Here is a 15,278-nt window from a genome sequence, read left to right as displayed (position 1 = left end):
TTCTTTTAAAATTATAGTTTCTGAGGACAATAGCTTTATTATTTGTTTAGAAATTTATTGCTTAGTTTTTGCATCTTTATGAAGGATCTCACAGGCTCCATCTATAATAAGAAACTTACCCAGTATGTTAATTTTTTTAAATGCTGCTTTAAAAAAAAAAAAGGCTGTCTTCTTCTGATAAACCCTAGACTTTAATAACATGTCCTCTGAATTAATTCTCTAAATGCAGTACTAAAGTTCAGCACAGTGATCTTAGCTGTTTAATTAACTCACAGCTGCAGTGCTGGGATAACATTTCTTGTTGAGAAGGTAGGTTGGTATTCATTATTTGGGTTCTGGATCAGAGTTCAGTGGTCATCTTAAACTTTCATAAAGAATGGTTTATCTTTGTTTCCAGGGAAAGCTATGTGTTGCCTTCAGAAACACTTGCTAATTTTCTAGCCATGTCTGTGTGCCCACTGTGTTGGCCTTAACTTAAATCATACAATCTTCTAGATATAAAAGGATCCCACATGATTAAAAAAAGATAAGACTTAGCAGTTTAACTACTATGTATCACAAAAAATTGAAGCTAAATCTCAATGTATTTACTATTTCAAAATTCTTTAAACTTTTAGAATCTCCTTTTTAATGATATGGGTTATAAAATTTAAAATTACTTTTGAATCTATGTAAAATTTACATTTTCTAGTATCTAGTAAATCATATTACCTTTCTGTGCACTAGAGAACATGAAGACTTATTCTAAAATGTGGCAGATTTTTGTGGGAAAATGATGAATTTAAACATCTAGCTATTGAATGCCTACTGTAAAAAAACTACATTATCTAATATCACCCTTGAAAGAACCCTAGAAGGTTGTTTCTATTTTACATAGAGGGAAACTAAAGAATCAGAGCAGATTAAGAAATTGCCCAAGATCACACAGCTGGTAAAATTTTTGAACTGGGGTTCAAATACAGGCCTAACATCTAAGCTTAGGCTCTTTCTAAATGTCTTATTACTTCTTCTTCAAAGCCAAGTTTAAGATTCATCTTTCTCATAGCAATCTTTTCAATTAATTTTAACACCCTAAGCATGAATTTATCCAGTATATATCATGCTGTTACATATTTATATATTTCCTTGGAATTTTTTTTCTTGTTGCTCAGACTTGCCAATACTACTAGATGTGTGCATTCCCTAAGACCAGACACTATGTCTGCTGTTTTCTTTTATGTCATCACACCAAGAACTACTCCACACAAATTGCAACTTATTACCCTGCATGTGATTATAGATCTTTCACATTTGTACTCTCTCTTTTTTTAGTATTAAAAAATCTAATCATAAATATTCAATATGGAAGATATTAGAAAAAGAATATATATATTTGTGTGTGTATGTGTGTGTACGTATATATGTGTGTGTGTGTGTGTGTGTGTGTGTGTGTATACTGTGCCTGGTTTTACCATTTAAATTCTTGCAGATAGAAAAAAGGAGTTAAATGGAAAGTTAATCTTAATTATTTTTCTATTTGTAATAGCAATCAATAAGGTCCTACAAACCTGGAGAAAAATGTCAAACTTGCAGAAATAGGAAGAATATGAGGTTATTAAGTGAACAACACTTAATTTAAAAAAGGCATGAAGAAGAATTATAAAGGATAAGGAAAATGGTTATCACAGTCAGAAAGAAATGGTAAAACATGCACAACAAGAATTAAAATGGTAACAGGAAAGAATATGAGAGAAATAAAAACACCTTTAGTTAGACTAAGACTACCTTAAAAAACATTTATACAAATACAGTAGGTCATGGATGTATAAGTTTGTATCTATAGAATAATGGTAGTCCAAAGAGAATTTAGTGTAATTAAGTAAAAATGATCAAATCTTCTTTGTTTTTGACAGACTTTTTGTAGAAATGTTTCTGTAGTTCCAATAACAAGAGAAAAACAATTTTGCTTGGTAAACTGTGTGTTTGATGGTGGAGTAACTTCATATAGTTCACCGAAATAAGACCTTTGAGAAAAATAATTTTTTAAAAAATAAGATCAAATTGATCATGGACAAACAAGCTTAATTCTTGGTTCTGGGATTATGATTTATGATAGCAAAGCATTTTAAAAAGGGGCCAATGTTTGGAAATGGGAAAGCCAGAACATGGAGAAGTCTTGGAAAGGCAAGGGAGTCAACCATTAGGACATGTTTTCAGAAATAGTCATAATTAAAGTTCAAGATGAGCCAGTGAGGTTGGAAACTGAGCAACAAGCAAGCAGAAGTGAGTATAAATAAATGTGAGAAGGAAGTCTAATCATTGGGTCAGAAACTGGGTAGGCAAGAAGAAGATTATAAGAACATGGTTACTGGAGTTCAGGGCAAACAGTGAGAAACTGGAGGATTCAGATTCCAAAATAGAAAAATAAGGCACATAGAACTTGGCAGGTGGTCTGGAACTAGAAAACTTACAACAGTCAGATGAGCAGAGTAGGTAGGACAACTTGATTCTGTGACAAACTGTCCCCAGAAGTTTCTCCATCAATATCATAAAGAAATTCTCATCAAGAATTCAGCATTTCTAGGTCTTAAGTATAGAAATAGGAACATACATCTGATCAGACACAGCTTATTGCCAGTTTTAAAAAATATTTTTACTAGTGCATAACAGTGGGCTTCATTTTGACATAATCATACATGCATAATCTACTCCACTTCAGTCCCCAGTACACCCTCATTACCTTACCTTCTCCTGACTCCTATTCTCCTTCCTCCACTGGTCTTCCTTCTATTTATTTTTTTTTTAACTGGTGATTTATGGATATACATAAAGTTGGAATTCACAGTGGTATATTCATATTTGTACATAGTATAATTTGATCAATTTCATTCTGTAGTTCCTTCCTATTTCCATCCCCCCTCTCTTCCTCCTCAATCCCCTTCCTCTACTCCATTGATCTCCTTTCTATTTTCACAGGGTCCCCCTCTACTCTCCCTCCTTATTTTGCTCTAACTTCTGTATGTGAGAAAAAAAAAATTTTTTTTTGAGCCTTGACTTTCTGAATCTGGCTTATTTCACTTAGCATGATGTTCTCTATTTCCATCCATTTACCAGCTATTCTATAATTTTATTCTTTATGGCTAAATAAAACTCCATTGTGTATACATGCCACATGTTATCCATTCATCTGTTGACAGGCACCTGAGCTGGTTCCATAACTTGGCTATTGTGAATTGTGCTGCTATAAACATGAATGTGCCTGTATCACTGTTGTATGCTGATTTTCTTTCTTTTGGATAAATAGCAACAAATGGAATAGCTGGGTCTTTTGTTGGTTCCATTCCTAGTCTTTGGAGGAGTCTCCATAGTTACAGGTTTTCATCATCATAAGCATTCAGTAGTTTTATCTACACCATTTCAAAGTCAGTGCTGTCTTCCTGACTCCATCATAAAGTAACTCCTTACTTGTCATCTCAACCTTCTCCCTAGAAAACTACTTAAGCTATTTTTCATGTAATTATGATCTGTGACTGTGTGATCTTTTCCAATTTATTCATGGAAATTTCTGAAGACATTTGCATACTTATTAGGTTATGGTCTCAAGTTCAACTGAAAGAAAAATTTTTCTTGAACAACTGGTTTCAACAATTGATCCAATGAATCCCCCACACCTGTTCCTTAACAATATCTGAAGCAGATTCCTTAACTTTCTGGGATCTTTCAACTCTGAAAATTTAAGACCACATCTGTTAAAACCTTGAATTTCCACCTGAACCAAAGATGTTCTTTCCCCAGTCACTGTCCTGTGTGTATTGATGGGAAGAGGATACTCAGTATTTGCACTTTTACTCACCTTTTCTCTTCTTTCTGAAGTTGAGCACAGGAAGAATGAAGGAGGAGGAAAGGGTAAAGCCTCTTTTCTTGACTAGACTCTATTTGTAATCCCCTTCTGGCTATCAATACCTTTGGTGTGGCAGGTATCCAAACTTGGAGTGTTAGGGGTATGTGTGGGAGTTTTTGGAAGAGGTCCCCAAAGCTTTCTACTATTTCAATAAAGGTAGGCTTCCTACCAACCTGTTGCACCTCTACCCTAACTTCCTCCTCTGGAACTAACTCTTTATTATCTCCCGATAGGTGTTCCACTTGGTTCGTAGCTACATTTCAATTTGTCCCAAAGGGAAACTTAGACATCTATGCTGAGCCTATTATGGACACATACATAACTCTTCTGCCAGTCCAGAACTTGCTGTGGCATCTCTTCACTTCTTTTTATTCCGTTAAGTTAAAAGCAGGCAATGATAGCACATCTGTTGCTTATGCAGATATTTGACCAATGTGTGCAGAAAACGCAGCATTTAAGGGTACGAATGACTTTCCAAACTCTGCTCCTTTGGTTTGTAAGAAATAAATTTTTTTTTCTGAAAATAATTACTATCCCTTTACTCCTATATGACATTTTAGCTAAATATGCAATTCAAGCAGAATTATTTTCCCCAAGAACTTTGAAGAAGATACTCCTCTATTTCTTCATCTCTGTTGTTGCTGTGTGAAGTTACTTGTCATGCTAATTGCTTGTTTCTGTTTTATGCTCTCTGGTAGCCACTAAGACTCCTCTCAGTCTTTGGTGTCATGCAATTTCTCAGTGAAGTATCTAAGGTGGATTTCTCTTATGTCTTTTGTTGTTGGTACCTCTTCCTCAAAGTCCTGGGCAGAAGATAAACCTCTGATGCTTTTTTGACATTTGGTGAGCTAGATGAAATGTTAGGAACTACTACCAGCATGCCATTGGCTAAACAGAAGGAATCAAGCTTTACATGGTGTCTTAGTCCATGCAGATTGTTAACAAAAAACAAAAACAACAACAACAACAACAAAAAAAAACACTTCTGGTGGATTATAAACATTTCTTGGAAGCGAGAAGTTTGTTTCTTAGTTCTAGAAGCTGGCAAATCTAAGATCAAGGTAAAGGAAGTTTGGGTGTCTAGTGAGACCCTGTTTCCTAGTTCCATATATGGTACCTTCAAACTGTGTCCTGAGTTGGTGTAGCAGGTAGAAGAACTCCTTTAGGCCCATTTCAGAAGAGTGCTAATCCCATTCATGAAAGCTCTGTAAAGCTTACTGATCTAGATGACCAACCATATTCTAAAAGGTTTCACCTCTTAATATTGTCACCTTGCAACATATAAATTTAGTGGCACATAATATCAGACATACCACATGGGGGTTCTATTTCAGCTCCCTGATTTGCTCAGATCCTGCTGTATCTTCTATCATTAGAACTCCATGCTTACACATTTCTGACTTCTTTCCAGGTTCAACAATCCCCTGTATTAATGCTTACTATACCTGCTGCTCTACCTTTGATTTCTTTATTCCTAGCACTAAAGATCTCTTCTGTTTGTACTCAGCTGCATATTAACATCGTTTCCTGTCTTTCCCCCAGCATGTATACATGCCACACGAAAACATTTGAGGAGTGGAGTTATATAATGCAGAAAACCTAATCCAGTAGATCTGAAGGACACTGACCTGTGAATTCTGAAAAAATGTTTACCAAATCAATCTGTGTTATGAACTGATTTTGTGTTCCTTCAACATTAATATGTTGAAACCCTGACTCCTGATGTGAATGTATTGGAGAAAGGGCCTTTAAAGAGGTAATTAAGGTTAAATAAGGTCATAAGGTTGGGTTCCTGATCCTACAGGACTGGTGTCCTTATAACAAGAGGAAGGGAGAATTTTTTTTCCCCCAAGCACTCACATCAATGAAAGGCCATGTGAGGACACAGCAAGAAAGTGATCATCAGGGAGACCTCTCCAGAGACCAACCCTGCCTGCACCATGATCTTGAACTTCCAGCCTCCAGAACTATGAGAAAATAAATGTCTATTGCTGTAACCACCCAGTCTGTGGTATTTTGTTACTACAGTCAGAACAGACTAATACAGTCTGATGATCAGGGTCATGTCCATTCTTGCTAAGAAACTCTGCGCCAGACTGTCTTGAACTCTTACCAGATATAACCATAACAGGAAACCCCAACTTTGAGCCATGAGAGAATATCATGACAACTGGTAGTGCTAAATTTACCTTGGATAGTGTTTTCTTTATCCTTTGTTTATCCTTTAGTTTCTTCAATCAGCCCATTCCTGTCCTTAGCCTTACTCAGTTTTGGCTGATGACTGGAAGTGCCTATTATAAAAGGAATATTAAGATTGATATTTGTATGCCTATGTCATCCTCCCTCTAAACTTTGCTTTTGCTCTTTCTTCAGTTTTTTTTCCATCCTGTTCTTCCTCAGAAAAAGAGATGCTCTTTTTTTCTTACATAGTGAAGCCCCTCTATTTGTTCTAGGTTCCACCTCCCTCTTACCTCTCCTCATACTTTCCAGCATTTTTCAGTGTTCCTTTCTTGACCCCTTTCCACTGTCATCAAAAATACATGGGTCAACAAAATGGCTTTCAGTGACTTGTTTTTGATGACTGGTGAATTGACTTCTTTCCATCATTTCTATCTGAAAGAAAAAAAACTGACCCTGAAAGAAGTTCCCTCAGGTCATTGGAATAAAAATAAGGTTGTGGATATAAATTTAGAATTCATCATCGAAGAAGTTATAGTTCATTTATTTTTTCATTCATTTGAGTCAAATTTTTATTTTAAGCATCTATTATGTGTCAAATTCTGTAAGGCCAGGCATAGGAGCTTAATAAGAGTTTCTTTGTATAAATGAATGGATGAACCTTGATGTTAATGTCACCTAAATAGAATCTTATTTTTCTATCTTCATAACCTCAGAGGACATTTTTCAGGATCAACAAATGCATAATGAATAAGTGAATAAGAAACATTATTTTTGTTCTCAAGGGCTGAAGTCATAAAAATGGGTCAACTTTAAAAGTCAGGACAGAAAAATGTTCAAGTGTAAGACTTACTATGGGAGATAGCCAGGGGATGAAAATAAGAACTTGTGAAGAACACATTAAAGAATGTTATGACAGAGGAGGGAGACACAGTGGTGCAAGTGGTGCATCAGAATTACCTAAAGGACTGCCTAAAACTCAAGACTCAATCAGAAGCTCTGGCACTGTGGCTCAGGAATCTGCACTGCTAAGCTCTCAAAGGTGATTCTTCTGTATGCCCTCAAAGAAGTATGCTTTTAGTCAGCTTTTCATTGCTGTGACCAAAAGACCCAACAAGAAAACCTTAGAGGAGGAAAAGTTTACTTTGGCTCATGGTTTCAGAGGTTAAGTCCATGGCAACCAGGAAGGAGAGAGAGAGAGAGAGAGAGAAAGAGAGAGATAGAGAACCAGCCAGTGTTCTTCTCACTAAGACAAACTATAAACCCCAAAGGCATGTCCCCAGTGACCTACTTCCTCTAGCCACATCCAATCTACCAACCAACTCAAGTAAATCTACTATTAGGTTATGGCTTTCATAATCTAGTCATTACACCTCTGAACATTCTTGCACTGTCCCACATATGAACTTTTGGAAGACACCACACATCCAAACCATAATTGTCTCAAACAAAAGGTGGGGAACAACGAATAATCACATAAAAATATAAAAATTAAAATATGAAAAAATTTAGGATTTGTCATGAATATGAAAAAAAAATCCTGATTTTTTTTTTAATTGGTAACATATGCCAGAAATAGTGGAGTAGAAAGTTATAAGCTGGATCCTCAAGGCTGTGTTTAGCAGTTGAATCAACCATACCATAACTCAGTCTGAACATCTGATAAGATACTATTTAACTGCCACTACTCTAGTTTTTGTTTACTTGCAGCCAAATGCATGTCTGATTCAATAAATTTTAAGATTTTATTTTCCTGAGGAAACTTAGATTCTGTCAAATTGAGGATCAGTGATTACACAATGTATGCTTTAAAAAGACCTCAAATAGTGTGTGTCTCACAGAAAACAATTCTTTACTGATAATCTATTTAACCAAGCAACTAGAAATGTGTACTCTTTTTCGCAGCACATTAACTTGATAATAAAGAGAATGAATGAATGCTTCTGAATAACAATGATATCATTTATTGAGCATTTACTACACATCAAATATTGCATTAAGAACTTTAAGCATCTTTCCCAAACCTCATAACAACCCTGATATATCAAAATTCATCATTATTAATGCAAAAATTAATGAGTTATACTTTTGGAGGTGAGAGACATCAAAGGTAAGTGTATGCTTCTTGGATAATGACAGTATAAGAAAACAAATGCAGCAAACCCTCTAAGTCCCAGGTACCTTTCTTGCCATTTCTATTGTGCATCTTCTTTGCATTGACCTAAATTCTAATATCTTTCATGGTACACGTCAGATTCAAATTCTCCTTAAGCTATCTACCTCAACAACATTTAAGTGTGAACTTTCTATTTTCTGATCCTCTGGAATTTAGATTTAGGACCATACAATATGACCTAGATTATACAACATTTGGGGTAGCAAAAAGGCCTTATATCTGATAGGGTTGAAGATATTTAGTTGCTAAATAATTCTGGGCAAATGACATCTAACCATTTTGCATTTTTCTTGTATAAAAATTTTCTACTATATGACTTGAAAATTCTTATTTTAGGCTTACTTGTAATTATGCTCCATTTAATTCAGCAAATGTAATTAATTTGTTTCTAATAGATAACGATTCTCTGTGGTTTTCAGCTAAGTAATGTTTCTCTTGACATCTTTCTCTCTAGTGATCCAGGTTAATGGAAATTTGAGAATATATAAAACTATTTTTTTGTGTGAAGCTTTTAATAGACCTCTCCTCTCCCTTCCCACACCTGTCAGTCCTCTTTAGTGTTCTGCAATGATTAGGATTGACACATCCATATATGTATAATGTGTATTTGGGGAAATGATGTGGCATTAAAAATATTCCGGAGTTGATGTCTTTATTTTTGTCTTGTTGTTAGATGCATGTGATAGAATTCTTGAGGGAATAAAGATTCTAATGCTTTCCTTTATGCTTAATTACCCTGAGGATTTTAGAAAACTATCTGCATGAGTTATACATCTTGAATGGCTTGATTTACCAGCAAAGATATAGATAACTATATTTATTTCATTAAAAGAACATACTTTAAAAACCTGCCAAATATTATTTTGAATGTGCAGCCTCTCCTCAATGGTAACATTCTAAATAGTACTTTGTCATAGGGTTTATGTAACTTTACAAATTTTGTATTATGACTTAAAAAAAGCATAGAAGAACTTTTTAAGATGTTCAGCAGTAATCACATTTTTCCTTATTATGCATTGATAAATTTCTACTTCAACTAATCCAAGGGATAAATTACTTCTAAGATCAGGAACATATGGTTATGTCATACAATGACATCATTGATTGCAGGTAGTTTTTTTTTTTTTTTTTTTTTTAAGAAACACTAATTAAACAATCCAATATTTTCTTGATTTTTACATTGAGAAATATGCCATTACAGAGGTTTCAGTACTAAGCCTATGGAAGAAAAAAATTAAATTTCTTAATGTAATGTGCAGTTATTTCTATATTGCTTTCAGTTCTTATATTCTATTTGAAGAATAAAAATCTAAACACTAACAAATAAATTATCTTAAGTATAAAAGCTTATCATGACTCATATTTTAAAATGCATACAAATATGTTCAAGAATATATATTGTATATATACACACAATTATTTTATGGGTATATTCATATATCCATATGTATGTTTGCATATATATTTACAAACACATTCTTTTATGGGTGTATCTGTATACCCAGGAATAAAACTTCATTGAAATCACATTGTATAATGAAGATGCTCAGTAATTCGTGAACCACAACACTTTTAGAGCATATATTTTATAATTCAGAACTGTCACAACCCACAAAGTGAACAGATACTAGTTTGATCTATTATCCATTTGCCAGTATATTATAGTAATGATTCATATATTACTTTAATGTCAAATTCTTGATTAAAGTAGAATGCATAATTCAATTTTCTATTGTGACTTCCTTGGAGGAAAACGTGGAAAAAAGCCAAGAATTCTTGAATGTGTCTGAGCCATTTGGAAGATATTTCAGGGAGAGGGAATACTGGAATCACCTAAGTGAAATTTAGTTAATTTGTTCTTCTATTAAACAGATTTGAAATAGTATCAGGAAAGGCTATTTATTGTAAAGTACTAACCAATTCTCTAAGAGTGATTAAAGAAATAAAAAATGCTTTCATTCTGCCTAGTGCTAATTTTTAATTTTGCATGTTAAGGGCACAGCTCTTAGAGGGCTGATAACATCTTATCTAGTGAGATATGTAAAATAAAAAAAATTTCAACAGGATCAATTTGGAAGTTTTATTTTAGCTTTTAAACTTCATTTAAGTGGTTTGTTTCTAAGTCTTTACAATATTTTTAATAAATGCTATCAGCGAGTGAACATATAATAAAGTTATTCCTGTTGCCGGTATGCTTTTGAGAACACTACATAAATAATCTTTCACTCTGAGGTTGGGAAAGGAGCAGACTGCATAACTTTTTGTTCTGGTTAAGTGACACCGAAAAGAACGTTGACAAGGTCTCTGAGCAAGTGGGGATCTTTAGTTCAAACAGAGGCGACTAGACAAAGAGGGAGCACGGTAACCTAGGTAAGATACGAATCTTTAAAGATGCGTGTATAGGAAGGAAAACCCGTTTGATTTTTAAAGCAGATATCAAGATGGGTGCTTTTCTTTTTTAACTTGCAAAATCTCTTGAAGGTCGGAGCAGAACTGTTACCTTTTAACATAAATATATCACGTTACCCAGTATTTTCTTCATTCCGTCCCCCACCCCAGGAATGAAGGGCGCAGGGTTGAGACGCTACAAGTGAATTAAACGAACCATCGGCTTGGTAGAAAGCATAGGTAGAAAAAGCAAACCCAAAACAAAAACACGAGGATTTAAGAGCGGATCTTTCGATGCCTGCGTGCATCGACCCAACGCCAGAGTAAACCCCTTAGGCGCTGCAGCGAGGATCCCTGGCATCTGCGGACCCGGAAAGCAGGAATAGAGATACGGTGCCTCGCGTCCGCAAGGGGAGTGGGCTCTCTTCCCAAGGAGCGAGCGAACTAGGAGGCACTTTGTCGTCCGGCGCGTGCGTCACGGCCCGGTACAGGCAACGAATCCGGTATACAGTGGGCGCAGAGACGCGGCGAGGAGCCGCTGACTCCGGGTTCGACTCAACCTGTCCTCTCCAGAGCGCTCGCCCTCTCCCGTCCGCCGGCCCAGCTTCTGGGCTCTGGAGGGCGCAGGCCCGGGGGTGCTTGGGCTGGGCCCCAGGTGAAGGGCGTCCGCACGCCTCCTGCGGCAGTCATCGCTCTCCTGCCTCCACACATCGCGGGAGCATTCCGGCCCCGCGCCGAAGCAGCAGCTGTGACTGACGGAGTCACTGCCCCGCGATCCCGAGCCGCCCCCTCCTCCCCCGCCACCCCCTTCCCTGCCCCCCCCGCACTGACACGTCATGGAAACACGGACGTCAGAACCTTCCAGCCAATCGCAGGCATCGACAGGAGGGAAGGGGCGAGCTGGAGGGGCGGGGGCAGCAACGAGCCGAGGCGCTCGGGGAAGGAGGAGAGGGAGGGGCGCGCGGAGGCGCGAGTACCCCCGCCCCTCACTCTGGTCACCCTTTCCCCACCGCGCGGCAAGTTCTAAACGCCGGGCGCGCGCTCGCCGGTCGGGGGCGCGCCCGCCGGATCCTCCCCTTAAACGCCCTTTCGGTGCCGCTCGGCTCCCAGTCCCCGTCCGAGCCGCGCTTCCTCCGCGCGCGCGCGCCCGGCCGCCCGCCCTCAGGCTCCCCGCGGGCCGCGTCACGTGATCGCGCCCAGCCAAGGCGGCAGCGGCGGCGGCGGCGCGAGCTTCGGCAGCGGTGGCAGTGGCAGCGGGAGCAGCTGCGCCGCCAGCGTGGAGCGGGAGGAGTGTGGGTGTGGAGAGAAGGGAGCGCCAGACCGGAACGGGTGAGCGTCCTCCTCCCCCTGCCTACCCCCGGCAATCTTGCGGGCCACCCGGTGCAAGCGGGCCCCTGCCCCGAGCTGCGCACAGCCTCCTCGTGCTTGGCCATCCTCTCTCCGGTGCCCCCGGGCCCCGCCCCGAACGGGCCGGGCTGCGGTGCTCACCGAGGGGGCTGCACCCCGCCCGCAGCTGCCGTTGCGGACGGCGGCGTGAGGCCGGCAAAGCAGCCCGTGCCGAGCCCGGCGCGCCCAGTGTGCGGCTCTGCGGAGCCGAGGAGGCGGGTCCTGCGGGGACGCGGGCGGCCACTCGGCGGCTGCCGGGCTCTGGGCGGGGGCCGGCCGGGCACCGCCTCCTCCTCCTCGGCCGCCGCCGCCGCCGCCTCCTCGCAGTGCAGCGTGAGTAGGGAGCCCCGGGTGGTGGAAGCCGAGCCTTTCGGCTCCACGGCCGCCTCATCCCAGAGGTGCAGCCGCACCTCCGCGTGGCGCCCCAAGCCCTACGAGCCGTCTGCGGACGCGCGGAGGACGGAGCCCCTGTTCTCGGTGCTTCCCGCTGTCCCTCGTCGCCCCCCCTCGACCCTTCTGCAGCCTTCCTTTCCTTTCCCCCTCGGAAAATGGTTCCCGCTGCCGCGCGAGGTGAGTGGCGGCCGCCGCCCGCCCGCGGCGGGGGTGGTCACCTGCGGAGAAGGCCGGGCGGAACTGGGAGGTGGTGGCGTCGCGGCAGGGGTCCTGACAACTGGGTGCCGGGTGGACTGCGGGGTGTTCGGGAGAAGTTGGCGGGGGCAGGTGAGGGGCCTCACAGGTTGTCTCCTGCTGGGGAATCGTAAAGGTGAGCGTGTTCTCACCGCGCGCCTCAGCGCCTGGTCCAGCCTGAAGTCGCCGCCCCGGACCCGAGGGACGGGGCACGGTGTGCCTTCTTGTCTACGCCCGCGGCTCTTTGACTTCACCCAGTCTCCTCGGCCGCGCCACAGCCCATCCCAACTCGGGTCGCCCCCGCCCCGGCGCGTGGTGACCTTGAGGGCAGCGGTGCCGGGCGCTCCCTTTCCCTGCGCCCCGAGAGGGTCACCCCTTTAATCCCCTGCTTCGATCCCCCAGACGCAGTGCGGGCGGGAAGCGAGGGCCCTTCAGCGGCCCCCGGCGGGGCTGGTTGATGGATGTATGTCAGACAGGACGGTGACTCCCGAGGAGTTGGAGAGCTTCCTCGCCTTTCTCCCCACGTCTTCCGTCTGGCCCCCCAGGATGTTTACGGTTGCTGCCGATTCGTGTTTGTGGACTTAGTTTAAAAGAAAAAAAAAATCTTCCCCTCTTCTCTTTGGAAAGGATCAGTGAGGAAGAGGACGACATTTCATTTGCGGGGGTGGTGGTGGGGTGTGCTCCCTTTATTCCATCCTGCAGGAGAATCACATAGCTAAGCTAGTCAGCGACCCCTGGGTCTGCGCCTCGGTCACTGGCCAGGTTGGTCTCTGTGCGCATTTCATTCACCAGTTTTCTGCGGGGCTCGCAGCATTGGGAGTGCACTCACCCGGTGCGGTATAGCGTTGCTTGGCGCCCAGGAGGAGAGGGTAGGGTTTGGTCAGAGTGGGCTGAGGGAATCTGCAAAAACCTAGAGGGCTTGACCCTCCTCGGTACGCTGATTTTTACCTGTCCCCTAGGTTAGAGCTCTGCAGACAGCCACCTTTGGCTGCTATGCACGCTACTTTTCTGGATGTATTAATAATCTAATGGTTCCTGTTGGTGTCGATTGCTGTTCTGATAAATTAGTTACATGGATTTCTTCATATGTGTGTAGCTATGTGCATGTATCTGGGCCGTCTGCCTTTCAACATGGAAGCCTTTGTTGTGCTTAACCTCCCCCACCTGAGGACAGTCTTACTTTAAAATAAGGCTCTGTTCAGCGTGGGTGTATTTTATAATAAGAAGTACTTGTAAGGGCCTGGTTTGTATGAAGCTCTCTTTGGGCATCCCTTTGGATGGTGGCCCACGTGAGTGAATGGAGGGCCTTCTCTTTCCCTGCCACCAGCCTTCCCAGGGGAGACTCCCTGTCCTTGTGTGTGGTAGAGGCGGATTGGGGGAATTAAGAGGGATTGGAGGAGAATCTGCTTTTTGTACTTGTGCGCTTCATTCCGGTTCCCCTCCCCCTCCCCCCCTCTGGTGAGTTCAAATTTGAAGTAAATAGAGACATTTTTTTCTTATCGGGAACCTTTGAAGGCTAATATGAAATGGGCTTTTTTAAGCCATGATTTCAGGGGGACGTTTTAGTTTCTACCTTGCTTTGGTAAGACAGTTAAATTGCTGTAATTAAGGGTGGATCTCTGTCCTGATTTTGGCTTGGGTGTAACTGCAAAGATCTTTGAAAAGTAACTGTTATTTCCTACCATATAGTCTGCAAAAGTGAGTCACATTCGGGTGAGTTGAGGACAGAGCGCCACCTTTAATTTAAAATTTCGTGATTTTCTTTGATTCAGATGATAAAAATTCAGAGTACGCCTTCTTGATTGTTATCATGGTTGTCATCTCTGTCATCCCCATTTAAACCCTATAAGGGGGAATTGTCTTTTCTGTAATTTCTTGGTCTTTTGGAAGGAATTTCTGCAATTGTATAGAAATCATGATTTTTTAATTGAAGCTTGTGATCTAATGTTAAATTCTAAGACGAGGCGACAAACTAATTTTGATTCATGATTATGGTGAAGTAATAGGAATATTGGTAGTCTGGATCTGCTTAGGAATAGAAGTAATAGATGCTTTGTAAATAGATGTTTAAAGCTAACTGTTCCACTACCAGCACAGAGTGGTTTTACAGTATTTTGAGCTGCTGAATATTGACAGTTTCTAAAACAAATTCTCAAAATCAGTGAAATTATTAGCCTTGCTTGCATAAGGTATAGTAATTTCTTGTTATCTTCATCTACTTACCTTTTATGGGTTTACTGAGTTTTACAATTACTTGTTTTAAAGTAATACAAATGAGCACTTCCAGGAGGAGTACTTGTGTTCCATTTAATAAAGAAAAAGTGGTTTCTATATATGGCTCCTCTCAAGTTCAGAGCATATAAAAATAAATGGAATTTTTCATGTTTAGAAAGCAAATGTAATGACAGCTGATTTGGTGTGATTTCCCTACCCACTTGCTCCTTCCCTTTCTTCTTCTTCCCAGATCAAAAATGTACAGGCACTTTAGGCTTAGTATGCTTTTTGGGTATTGTACTACAGAAGTAACATGAGAAAAAAAAGTTTAGCTCTCAAATACTGGATGAATTAACGTGTATATTATCTAATATAGTCTTAATTACAAATCACAAGATATTATTACCATTCTGTCTGCCTTTAGATTTT

The 15,278-nt window shown here is 41.0% G+C and overlaps 1 protein-coding gene and 1 pseudogene across 3 annotated transcripts in view; one reads left to right on the top strand and one right to left on the bottom strand.

Moving 5' to 3' along the window:
- The window catches only part of LOC124982953 (RNA transcription, translation and transport factor protein-like), a 178,032-nt pseudogene extending 167,049 nt beyond the window's left edge, over window positions 1–10,983 (bottom strand).
- A 585-nt stretch (window positions 10,984–11,568) lies between these two features.
- Window positions 11,569–15,278, top strand: part of Atp2b1 (ATPase plasma membrane Ca2+ transporting 1) — a 107,889-nt gene continuing 104,179 nt past the window's right edge. Inside the window, exon 1 of one of the 3 annotated variants that reach the window (XM_047551128.1) lies at window positions 11,569–11,951. The gene's annotated coding sequence lies outside the window, so the exon portion shown is untranslated. The remainder of the gene's footprint in view (window positions 11,952–15,278) is intronic. The other 2 variants (XM_047551125.1, XM_047551126.1) reach the window with 2 other exon arrangements.

Source organism: Sciurus carolinensis, chromosome 4, assembly GCF_902686445.1.
Source record: "Sciurus carolinensis chromosome 4, mSciCar1.2, whole genome shotgun sequence".
NCBI classification, from domain to species: domain Eukaryota; kingdom Metazoa; phylum Chordata; class Mammalia; order Rodentia; family Sciuridae; genus Sciurus; species Sciurus carolinensis.
This window is presented reverse-complemented; position numbering and strand designations above follow the sequence as displayed.